We start from the raw sequence: 12,928 nt of genomic DNA on the forward strand, positions 1-12,928 counted from the left end.
GTGGTCACTGCCGGTACTGCAGTATAGAATCAGTTCTTCTCTTAAAGGCACATACACAACAGTTCCTCCCCTTTTAGATAAACAGTACATAACATTCATTTAACAACTAAATAATAACTAATTACAATTACAATTTTCTCTGTACTATATACATCAACTGAAATAATCATTTATAAGTTCAGTCTTTGAGGAGGCTTCCTGATCCTGACTGGATAGTGCCTTTCTCGAGTATCCTGTTCTTGCGGCGGAGTTGATTCGGGCTCATTGTCATTGGTTGGTTCGTCCGCTTCCAATACCACTGCTTCTGAGGTAGACGCAATCTGTACTTCGGGTTGATTACCAGGTGCACCTGCTCGTGGTATGGGTTTGGCTTGTTCCTGTGACTCTAGAATCTGGTCAGCATGGCGTCTCACGATGCTCTCTCCAATGTCCACTGTGTACATTAGTGGTCCCTGCTGTGTGCATATCGTTCCTGGCTGCCATTTTTCTGTTCAGTAGTCGTGGGCCAAGACTGGTTGCCCTATCTTGAAGCTCCTGGTTGGCTTCTCCTTTATGTGCTGGAATTGCTTATCCTCAACATCTCGTCTTATGTTTGGTTTGAGCAAATCCAGGCGACATCTTAGCCTTCGGTTGAAGAACATTATGGCTGGAGCTTGGTTGGTGACTGCATGTGTCGCATTCCGGTAAGCAAACAAAAAATTATCCATCTTGTGTTGTAGTGGTATGTCGTCATTATGCATTGCCTTTATGGCCTTTTTAAAGGTCTGAACAAACCTCTCAGCCAATCCATTTGTGGCTGGATGATATGGGGCAGATGTGTAATGCTTCACCCCATTATTCCTCAGAAACCTCCGGAAATCCTCTGACACAAACTGTGGCCCATTGTCGGAGCAAATCTGTTCTGGCAAGCCATTCCTGGCGAAGATGGTCCGTAGGACTGCAATAGTTTTCTCCGTGGTGGTGGAGGACATTTTGATGACCTCTGGCCATTTCGAATGGGCGTCCACAGCGATTAGGAACATTGAGTCCATAAATGGACCAGCAAAATTAATCTGTACCCGTTGCCATGGAGATGAGGGCCACTCCCATGGATGTAGCGGGGCCTGTGGTGGAGCGTTTTGGACCTTCTGGCATCCTGTGCATCTCTTGGTCATATCCTCGATTTCTTTATCGATTCCCGGCTACCACACAAACACCCTGGCTAGGCTCTTCATTTTTACCCCTCCCAGATGACCCTCATGAAGCTCATTGAGCACTCTATCTCTCAACTTCGGTGGAATTACCACTCGGGATCCACACATCAAGGTCCCCCGGCACACTGACAGCTGTTCTCTCCTTGGCGAGAATGCTGGCAACAGTGAGTCGCCATGTGCTGGCCATCCCTTCACCGTCAAATCATAGACCCGAGAGAGTGTCAGGTCATTTCGGGTTTCCTTCTCTATACTTGAGTTTGTAACAGGTAGACATTCGACTATGGTCACATGGAATATCTCAACAGGGTCCACTGCAGGTGCTTCCTCTACCGTAGGCAATGGTAGACGCGACAGCCCATCAGCGTTTCCATGCTGTTTCGTACCCTTGTACTCTATGTCATACTGATGTGCTCCTAGAAAAAGTAACCATCTTTGCAGCCGTTGCGCCGTCATCACCGGAACGCCCTTCTTCGGGTTAAAAATGGAGACCAGGGGCTGATGATCAGTCAGTAGGGTGAATTTCTGCCCGTGCAGATAGTGATTGAACTTCTTCACCCCCCACACCAGGCTGAGGGCCTCCCTGTCAATCTGGGCGTAGTTACGCTCGGCTGAGGTTAACAAGCGCGATGCAAAGGCTATTGGCCTCTCTGAACCATCAGGGAATTTGTGTGACAGCACCGCTCCAATGCCGTACGGAGGCGCATCACATGCTAACTGAATCGGTAGTGTTGGATTGTAGTGGGCCAATACTTCTTTTGAAGTGATTATGCATTTACATTTCTGAAAGGCACGCTTACACTCATCACTCCATTTCCATGTTACTCCAGTTTGCAGTAGGGCGTTCAGTAGGTGCAGAATTGTAGATAAATTCGGCAAGAACTTATGGTAGTAGTTCACCAACCCGAGGAACGACCTCAGTTGCGACACATTTTCCAGTGCTGGAGCCTTGACTACAGCCTCAATCTTGTCCGGTGACTTGTGCAACCCTTCCTCATCAATCATGTGGCCACAATACGAGATTTGTCTCCTGAAGAACTCGCATTTGGGGCGGTTGGCTCGTAGCCCATATTCCTGTAACCTAGTGAGCACCTGCTCCAGGTTGGCAAGGTGTTCACTGTCATTTTCGCCCGTAACCAGGATGTCGTCCAAATAACACTGGGTCCCCGGGATCCCTTGCAGGGCTTGTTCCATTGCCCTCTGCCAAATAGCCGGGGCTGATGCTACCCCGAATACCAGTCGATTGTACTGGTAAAGGCCTTTGTGAGTGTTTATCGTGAGGTATTTCCTAGACGCTTCTTCCACCTCCATTTGTAGATACGCTTGGGCCAGATCAATCTTTGTAAAGCGTTTCCCTCCAGATAGTGAGGCGAAAATATCTTCTATCCGTGGAAGTGGATATTGTACTGTGTGCAGGACTGGGTTCACAGTTACCCTGAAGTCCCCACAGATGCGAACCTTCTTCGGTTCCCCAGGCGTGCTACTCAATGATTTCTTAATTACAGGAACGATGGGTGTGGCCCACTCGCTCCAGTCCACCTTGGACAGCACACCCGAATGCTCCAGACTCTCCAGCTCTGCTTCAATGGCTGGGCGGATCGCGTAAGGTACCGGTCTGGCCTTAAAAAAATTTTGGGTTTGCGTTATCTTCGATTTTTATCATTGCCATTACTCCTTTTAGAGTCCCAAGTACTTGTTGGAACACCTCTTTTGCGTCAGTTAGAATTTTTGACAGTCGTCCAGGTGTGACGTCATCATCCTTTTTATCAGTCACAGTTAGCGCCTGAATAGAATGCCAATCCAATTGTATTTTTCGGATCCATTCACATCCCAATAATGGTGGTCCTCCATCTGATAGTGTATATATAGATACAGTTTCTGTGTTTCCTTGCCGTTGTATTCAACTGGCACCCTTATTTTTCCTCTGGGGTAGACTTTTTTGCCCTGTGTATGTCTTCAATACAATGGACGTGTCCTTCAAGGGTATGTGTGAGAATAGCCGCTCATAGTCTCGTCGATTCATGACAGTTAGGGCTGATCCTGTGTCCAATTCCATCTTTACTGGGGACCCTGCTATCATGAGGGTGACCCAAATGGTTCTGTGATCCTCCTTTGCGATCATGTTGTGTAATTTTAGATAACTTAGTCTCCTGCTCCCGGAGTCCTTATCACTCTCCTGATCTTCCGAATTACTTTCTTGTACTTTTCCTTAGTAGTTCTTGTAGTGTTGGTTTTCTTTCCTGACCTGCAGACTCTTGCTATGTGTCCCATTTTCCCACATTGCCTGCATACTTTGTCCTTAACCCAGCAGTCCTTCTGATCATGGGTTATTCTGCCGCAGCGATAGCACTTTTCTGCTCCATACGCCATTTCGTTAGCGCTGTATTCCTGTGGTTTCTGTTGTATTTCCGCAGCTCCCCGTGCTGCTGCTTCGTAGGATACTGCCACGCTGAAAGCCTGTTCTAGCGTCAGGTCCTTTTCCCAAAGTAGTCGTTTCTGGGTGATGTGCCATCAATAACTCAAAGACAAGAAGTTAAAGGATTCAACTGAAGGCTTTTAATCGCTAAGAACATTGCACGTCATTCCACATCGGATTCGTCTGGCAGAATGACTCATACAGCTCTTGAGACCTTTATATGACAAAAGACAGGGGCGGAGCCAATACACACAATAGGGGAAAAGGGGGCGGTACACACAATACAATGCAGGTTAAACACAGGGGCTGATGAAGGCATATATTTCATCACATTCACCCCTTCTACAGATTTAGTCTGTCCGGGGGTGTGATAGTCCTTCCTGAATGTCGCAACAGTACCTCGGGTTCCGACCGGGAGTCCGTGGTGCCCTCCTGGGCATACCCATGTGCTGGGGGTGTTGCAGGTACTTCTGGGGGTGGTGAGGATACCTCTGGGGATGGTGGAGGTTCTTCTGGGGGTGGTGAGGATGGGTCGTCGTCGCTTCCTGCCGGGGCGAGGTCCTTTATGGACATGGTGTCCTCACGCCCGTCGGCGTGCTTGACGTACGCGTACTGTGGGTTTGCGTGGAGTAGGTGTACTGCCTCCATGAGGGGATCCATTTTGTGGCCCCTCACATGCTTCCGTAATAGGACTGTCCCTGGGGTGGAGAGCCACGAAGGTAGGTACACTCCCGAGGTTGATTTGCGGGGAAAAACAAACATCTTCTCGTGAGGAGTGGCGTTAGTAGCAGTACACAGTAGCGACCTTATCGAGTGGAGTACGTCTGGGAGGACCTCTTGCCAGCGGGAGGTAGGGAGGCCTTTAGACCTTAGTGCTAAGGTGACCGCCTTCCACACCGTCGTGTTCTCCCTCTCCACTTGCCCATTACCCCGGGGGTTATAACTAGTGGTCCGACTCGTGGCTATCCCCTTCGACAGCAGGTATTGGTGCAGTTCGTCGCTCATGAACGACGCCCCCCTGTCAGTGTGGATGTAGTTCGGCATGCCGAACGTGCAAAACAGGCTGCCGAGGCACTTGATGACCGTGGCACTGGTCATGTCTGGGCAGGGGTAGGCGAATGGGAAGCGGGAGTACTCGTCCACAATGTTGAGAAAGTACACATTGCGGTCGGTGGAGGGGAGGGGTCCCTTGAAATCTAAGCTCAGGCGCTCGAATGGCCGTGTAGCTTTGATCAGGTGGGCTCGGTCGGGCCTGTAAAAACGGGGCTTGCATTCCGCACAGGTGCGGCAGTCCCTGGCCATAGACCGGACCTCCTCGATGGAATAGGGCAGGTTACGGGATTTTATAAAGTGAAATAGCCGGGTGACCCCTGGGTGGCAGAGGCCATTGTGGAGGCCCTGTAGCCTGTCCCCCTGGATGCTGGCACACATCCCTCGTGATAGGGCGTCGGGGGATTCGTTGAGTGCCCCCGGCCTATATATTATGTCGTACGCAAACGTGGAGAGTTCGATCCGCCACCTGAGAATTTTGTCGTTCTTGATCTTCCCCCTCTTTGTTGTTAAACATGAAGGCTACCGACCGCTGGTCGGTAAGCAGGGTGAAGCGTTTGCCGGCTAGGTAGTGCCTCCAGTGCCGCACTGCCTCCACTATGGCCTGGGCCTCCTTCTCTACCGAGGAGTGCCTGATCTCAGGACCTTGGAGGGTTCTTGAGAAAAAGGCTACGGGCCGCCCATCCTGGTTGAGGGTGGCTGCTAAAGCGAAGTCGGACGCATCGCTTTCGACCTGGAAAGGGATGTTTTCATCCACTGCCCGCAGCGCGGCCTTCTCAATGTCGTGTTTAATGCTGTTGAAGGCGGCGTGGGCCTCGGCCGTGAGCGGGAAGGACGTTGATTTCAGGAGGGGACGGGCCTTGTCGGAATAATTGGGGACCCATTGGGCGTAATAGGAGAAAAACCCCAGGCACCTTTTCAGGGCCTTGGGAGTGTTTGGTAGGGGTAGCTCCCGTAGGGAGTGCAATCGGTCGGGGTCCGGACCGATTTCCCCATTTTCCACCACGCAGCCCAGGATACAGAGGCGCGTGGTGCTAAAGACACACTTATCCTCGTTGTAGGTGAGATTGAGTCTGAGGGCGGTTTTCAGAAATCTCGCGAGGTTCGAGTCGTGGTCTTGCTGGTCGTGGCCGCAGATGGTGACGTTGTCTAGGTATGGATAGGTGGCTGTTAACTGGTTCTCATCGACCATGCGGTCCATCTCCCGCTGGAAGACCGAGACCCCATTTCTTACCGCAAAGGGGACTCTGAGGAAGTGGTAGAGGCGTCCGTTCGCCTCGAAGGCGGTGTATGGACGGTCCTCCGGCCTAATGGGGAGCTGGTGGTATGCCGAGTTTAAGTCGATGGTGGAAAACACCCGGTATTGCGCAATTTGGTTAACCATATCCGCTATGCGGGGCAGAGGGTAGGCGTCTAGCTGGGTGTATAGATTAACCGTCTGGCTATAATCTATCACCATCCGCTTCTTTTCGCTACCCTTAACCACTACTACCTGGGCGCACCACGGGCTGGTACTGCATTCGATGATACCCTCCCGCTTGAGTCTTTCTACTTCAGATGCAATGAACCATCTGTCCTCTCAGCTGTACCGCCTACTCTTGGTCGCTATGGGTCGACAGTTGGGTGCAAGGTTGGCGAACAGAGAGGGCGGCTTGACCTTCAGGGTAGCCAGACCGCACACTGTGAGGGGCGGCTGGGACCCACCGTAGGTAAGCGTGATACTTTGGTGGTGGCACTGGAAGTCCAGACCCAAGACTGTCTGTGTGGAGTTTGCACATTCTCCCCGTGTTTGCGTGGGTTTTCTCCGGGTGCTCCGGTTTCCTCCCACAGTCCAAAGATGTGCAGGTTAGGTTGATTGGCTATGATAAATTGACCCTTAGTGTTAGGGGGATTAAATACGTGGGGTTACGGGGATAGGGTGGGATATGTGTTGGTGTAGGGGTTACGGGGATCGGGGGTGGGATATGTGTCGGTGCAGGCTCGATGGGCCGAAATGGCCTCTATCTGCACTGTGAGGTTTCTGTGATTCTGTGAAGATCACGCTCACACAGAGATCTGGCATTATCAACAGTTTGAAATCTGTGTAATCAGTGCCTTTTACCGACAACATAACCGCGCAGAAACCTGTAATTTTTGAGGTATGAGTCTTATCAGCCATGGCGATTTTGCCCTGTGTAGGGACTATCGTTAGTGAAAGTCGTTTTACCAGGCTAGGATGAATAAAGCTTTTGGTGCTCCCGCAGTCAATCAAGCACTTAACCTTGTTCCCGTTTACCTCTATGTCCATCATCGATCTAGACAACGGATGCGGCCTGGATTGATCCACTGTGATTGAGGCCACCAGTGGGTCCTGGGGGTCCGTGTAGTCGGGGCAAGATGGTGGACTCCATGAGGGTGGACAAGATGGCATCTAAGATGGCCACCCCCACGGCGCGCACGCGGCGGTGGCGGAGTTGGAGGCGGGGTTCCCTCTGCAGACTTTACTGAAATGTCCTTTCTTCCCGCATTTAAAACAGGTGGTGCCCTTCGCTGGGCACAGATGCCTGGAGTGTTTGTCCTGGCCGCAGAAGTAGCATTTCGGGCCCCGATGCATCGCGGCAGTAGTGGGGCTCCTGGGTGGAGTCTGGGGCTCCGACGGTACTGGGCTGGCCTGAGACCTGGGAGGTGAAGATGGCTTCCAAGATGGCGGCCCCCACGGCGCGCACGAGGCGGAGTGGGCCACGTGGCCTGTGGAACAGGATTCAGAGTTCCTCTGGGCCATATCCAGCGATCGCGCTATGCCCATAGCCTGTTTTAAGTCCAGTCCCTCCTTTTCAAACAGTTTCTGCTGAATGTAATTTGAACTGAGGCCCGCAATAAAGGAGTCTCGGATCAGCTCCTCCGTGTACACGGTGGCAGACACGGCCTTACAGTTACAGTCTCTGCCCAGTACTTTTAGGCTTAGCATGAAGTCCTCTAGTGACTCACCATGCCGCTGCGTGCGAGTAGTCAGAAGATGCCTGGCGTACACCTCGTTTATTGGCCGCACGTAGTGGGCCTTCAGAATGGTGCAGGCATCCTCGTAGCTGGTGGCATCTCGGATGAGAGGGGAGACCCGGTGACTCACCCGGTTTCGCAGGATTCCCAGTTTCACGTCTCCGGTGGCGGTCGCGGCTGCTATGGCGGCGGCTGAGTTTTCGATGAAAAATTCAAAGCATTGGAACCAGTGTCCGAACTGTGTGGCTGCGTCTGTGGCATGGGGGTCCAGATCCAAGCGCTCTGGTTTCAGGAGTCGATCCATCTTGGTGTTTTAGCAATTAAAATTGATGTGCCATCAATAACTCAAAGACAAGAAGTTAAAGGATTCAAATGAAGGCTTTTAATCGCTAAGAACATTGCACGTCATTCCACATCGGATTCATCTGGCAGAATGACTCATACAGCTCTTGAGACCTTTATATGACAAAAGACAGGGGCGGAGCCAATACACACAATAGGGGAAAAGGGGACGGTACACACAATACAATGCAGGTAAAACACAGGGGCTGATGAAGGCATATATTTCATCACACTGGGTTCCTTCACTCTGGAGCCCGCAGACAAACTTATCTCGCAAGGTGTCTGCCAGTCCTGCTCCGAACTGGCAGTGCTTCGATAACTTGCGTAGTTCCGTAAGATAGTCAGCATTGTTCTCATTTTTGTGCTGGTTTCTTTTATGGAATTTGAATCTTTCTGCTATCAGCAGCAGTGTAGGGTTTAGGTGTTCCTGTAAGATATTAACAATCTCTTCAAAACTTTTCTCCATTGGTTTAGCTGGGGTAATTAAATTCCGCAATAGGCTGTACGTTCTCGCGCCCATCAAATTTAATAATACCGACGCCTTCTTTCCATTGGCCACCTCATTGGCATTGCAGTACACTTCAATTCTTTCCACATACGTGGTCCAGTCTTCTACCTCGTTGTCGAAAGCAGTGATACTGCCACTCTTCGGCATCTTGGGTGATTTAAAATGGCGCCTCCCGCACTTTTTCTTCTTCCCCAATGTAATAAAATGGCGCCTCCCGCGGTTTTCCTTCCCCACGTTCTATCCTCGCCACGCTGCCCTGTTCTTGAGCACCGACCGCGCCCTGTGTGCTCCACCCTCTCTCTCTCTCTTTTCCTCCCGATGACGCTGCACGGCCCCTTTGCAGAGCCGCTCGATCGAGCCCGCCGCAGTCCGAAAGGGTCAGCGCACTACCTGCTACCAGCACGACTTGCTGGAACACCTCGGCTGGGGAGCCAGGCCCAGCTCTCCATAGCCTCCCCTGCAACTCTCTGATGGATCCCTGGGCGGTTGCCCGCGGTCGACGCCCGCCGTTCTGACTTCGACCTCCAAGAAGCTTCTCTTCAGGGAAAAGATCCCCGTGAGGTGATGCAGTACTGCAGGTGAGTTCAAACCTGCCCGTCACCAGTGTAGTGTCTGAGGATCAATAATACTCAGACTGCAGGAGAACAATAAAACAGGTATTTACTGAACAGGGAGTAATTCAAGACTGAAATACAGAAGCCTGCTATGGCTTTATATACAGGGGTGGTCACTGCCGGTACTGCAGTATAGAATCAGTTCTTCTCTTAAAGGCACATACACAACAAACACAAGGATCAGAAACCAACAGCGGGCAGTCGCTGGCGCTGCCGGGGGCCGATTGTGCCTGCTGTGCTAATCAGGCGGGCGGTGGACCCTCCAGGTGGCTGGGCCTCATTAGCACGCAGCCGGCCAGCTGTGAGGGATGATTTGGCGCTCGGAGACAACTTGCTGGTCGGAGAAAGCAGGCGGGACGGGGACGATGGGAGGCGAAACCGGCCAAGTGTCCGATCCTGGGGTGTGGGAGATCGACGATCAGAGGGGCGGGGCCAATGAGGGGAGGGGAGAGGCTCAGAGCCACAAACTAACAGCTCAGGTCAGGTGGAGTACACTCACTGCCCAGGGGTACACTCGGGGATGAATCTTGTACCCGGGGACACAGTTCCTCATCCGGGCGCTGTCCTTGGAAAACAGGGACGTATGGTCAGCCTAACATAGTGGTAAGTGGTAAATAATTTAGCACTAAAGAGAAAAAAAATCTTATGAAAGAATATATCCCCCCTGATTGGCACCCCATCCACCACGTTAAACACTCACTCCCTCCACCACCGGCGTACCGTGGCTGCAGTGTGTACCATCTACAAGATGCACTGCAGCAACTTGCCAAGGCTTCTTCGGCAGCACCTCCCAAACCCGCAACCTCTCCCACCTAGAAGGACAAGGGCAGCAGATGCATGGGAACACCACCACTTCCAAGTTCCTCTCCAAGTCACACACCATCCTGACTTAGAAGTATATCACCATTCCTTCATCGTCGCTGGATCAAAATCCTGGAGCTCCCTCCCTAACAGCACTGTGGGAGTACCTTCACCACAGGGACTGCAGCGGTTCAAGAAGGCGACTCACCACCACCTTCTCAAGGGCAATTAGGGATGGGCAATAAATGCTGGCCTTGCCAACGACGCCCACATCCCAGGAACGAAATTTAAAAAAATTTAATGTTGCTTTCAGTTCATAGTTATAAAGAAAAAGGTAATTGTAGCCTAATTAAGCTTGCTAAGTGTATCCTCTTCTCAGAAGTGTAATAGTAGAAGCTAAAATAGCTCCCAGCTCATTTCAGTGGAAGCCATTATCTTTTTAAGTATATACTAGGAAAATTAAAGTGATTTGGGTCATACCAGACTGTAGTGCCTTGTCATTCGTAATGTTTAGTTTGAAAATGGTGTACACTAAATTAAAGAGTTAAGCTGTGTTAAGTGGACTATTTTCCAGGCTACTCCCCTACTTTTAATGTTAATCAGATAGTTTTAAACCTGCAGAAATTAAGATACTACATAATGGCCAAGTATTTTTGCTTTGGTCGCAATCTGCGATCCAGGCGCAAATTGCGCTCAAGTTGGCGCTAGTTTTGAGAAGTGTTTATTTTTCTCAAGTTTCCGTTCAAACTCTTTTGCAAATCGCCGAACGTAAAATCTGCCATGAATCAGCGCAAACGTTTTAGTGTATAATTTTAAAAAATAATAATTTTGCATTAAAAAATATTCCTTGATATATTTAAGAGTGGTAACGTGGTGCAGTTTGATCAAAACAGCTAAAAATGGGTTTATCACAAAAATAAGTCATTTTTAATGAGAGTGCCTTGTCCACCACCTGTGAGTAACCCAATTTTAAATAACTGAAAATGTCTTTAAAAATATATACAGAACCATTTACTAGTTACATTGGCGTACAGTAGTTAGTTTCTTAGTAAATTAAAAAAATATATTTAAAAGAAGCTTTTAAAAGGTGCCCTTGTGCCTAAAAAAAGCTCAATTTTAATAAGCTCCTCAAAGGCCCGCAAACAGGTGCAATTAGCGGAAACTCGCCATGGTGATTAAGTCGATCTGTGGGCATGGCCAGCTTCTAGCACGATGTTTTTTAAACTAGTGCAAAAGATTGCGGAAACTCAATTTGCACTGAATATAATTTGCGCTTAAACATTTTCTGTGCTGGTTTGGCCGATTTTAGGCGACCAGTGCAACTTAGTGGAAACGCCTGCTCAATGAATTTAGTCATAGTGCTGTAATGATCTTTTTACACTACATATTTTATATCAGTCTGAAGTGTTGGATTTTTGCAACATTACTTTCAGGGAGCAATTTCACAGCACTTTGGCTTTGCAGCAGCTGCACTTTAACTGTAAACGGTGACAAATTAAATCTAAAATGTTTTCACGTGTTCTATTGACACAGTTGCTGAGACTTTGCACTCGGGCAGCATCCCAACTGGGGTGAAGCACTGACCCCACTCTAATTTCTGGAGTCAGCTTCATTATAATATTTTGGGCAAGTGCTAAGTATCAGAAATGCCTCTGATTTGGAACTGGCTCATCGGGGGTGGAAAATAATGTGCAGGATTTCAAGGCCTACAACAACTTAAAGGAGAACCATCCTCAACATCAGTTTTGTTGTACAGGAGAAAGTTCTGTGAGAAAAAAAACATTTGTCAAGTCAGCTGGATGGTGAAGAGCTCCCAGGTTCTGTGATGCAGCTGTAGAAGTGCTGCTTGAAGGAGTCAGTAGGAGGAGGGAGGCCTTGTTTAGCACCAACTGATGTAGACACTGAAGGAGAGCTGCTCAGGGGCAAAAGAAGAAGGTGGCCAGGGCAGTATAGGCAAATGTAACCACCCAATGTATGGTCACTTGGTACGGGGATTTTTTTAGTGACTTTCAAATCAAGCAAGGTAAGAGGAGTCAGCCAAACCTTCCAGCAATGTAAGAAATACAAGGACCTATAAGGTCAAAGCTAAGAGCACATAGAATCATAGAAATTTACAGCACAGAAGGAGGCCATTCAGCCCACCTTGTCCATGCCGGCCGAAAGAGCTATCTAGCCAAATTCCACTTTCCAGCACTTGGTCCGCAGCCTTGTAGGTTACGGCACTTCAAGTGCATATCCAAGTACTTTTTAAATGTGAGGAGGGTTTCTGCCTCTACCACCCTTTCAAGCAGTGAGTTCCAGACCCCCACAACCCTCTGGGTGAAAACATTTCTCCTCAAATCCCCTCTAAACCTCCTACCAATTGCTTTAAATCTATGCCCCCTTGTTATCAACCCCTCTGCTAAGGGAAATAGGTCCTTCCTATCCACTATCTAGGCCCCTCATAATTTTATACACCTCAATTAGGTCTCCCCTCAGCCTCCTCTGTTCCAAAGAAAACAACCCCAGCCTATCCAATATTTCCTCATAGCTAAAATTCCCCAGCCCAGGCAACATCCTCGTAAATCTCCTCTGCACCCTCTCTAGTGCAATTACATCCTTCCTGTAATGTGGTGACCAGAACTGCATGCGGTATTCTAGCTGCGACCTAACTAGTGTTTTATACAGTTCAAGCATAACCTCCCTGCACTTATATTCTATGCCTCGGTTAATAAAGGCAAGTATCCCGTATGCCTTCTTCACCACCTTATCTACCTGTCCTGCTACCTTCAGGAATCTGTGGACATGCACTCCAAGGTCCCTCTGTTCCTCTACGCTTCTCAGTGTCCTACCATTTATTGTGTATTCTCTTGCCTTGTTAGCCCTCCCCAAATGCATTACCTCACACTTCTCTGGATTGAATTCCATTTGCCACTTTTCTGCCCACCTGACCAGTCCATTGATATCTTCCTGCAGTCTGCAGCTTTCTTCTTCATTATCAACTATACGGCCAATTTTTGTATCATCTGCAAACTTCTTAATCATACTTCCT

Source organism: Somniosus microcephalus, chromosome 14 (genome assembly GCF_052327205.1).
Source record: "Somniosus microcephalus isolate GS21.2 chromosome 14, FLI_Smic_1.0, whole genome shotgun sequence".
Lineage (NCBI taxonomy): Eukaryota > Metazoa > Chordata > Chondrichthyes > Squaliformes > Somniosidae > Somniosus > Somniosus microcephalus.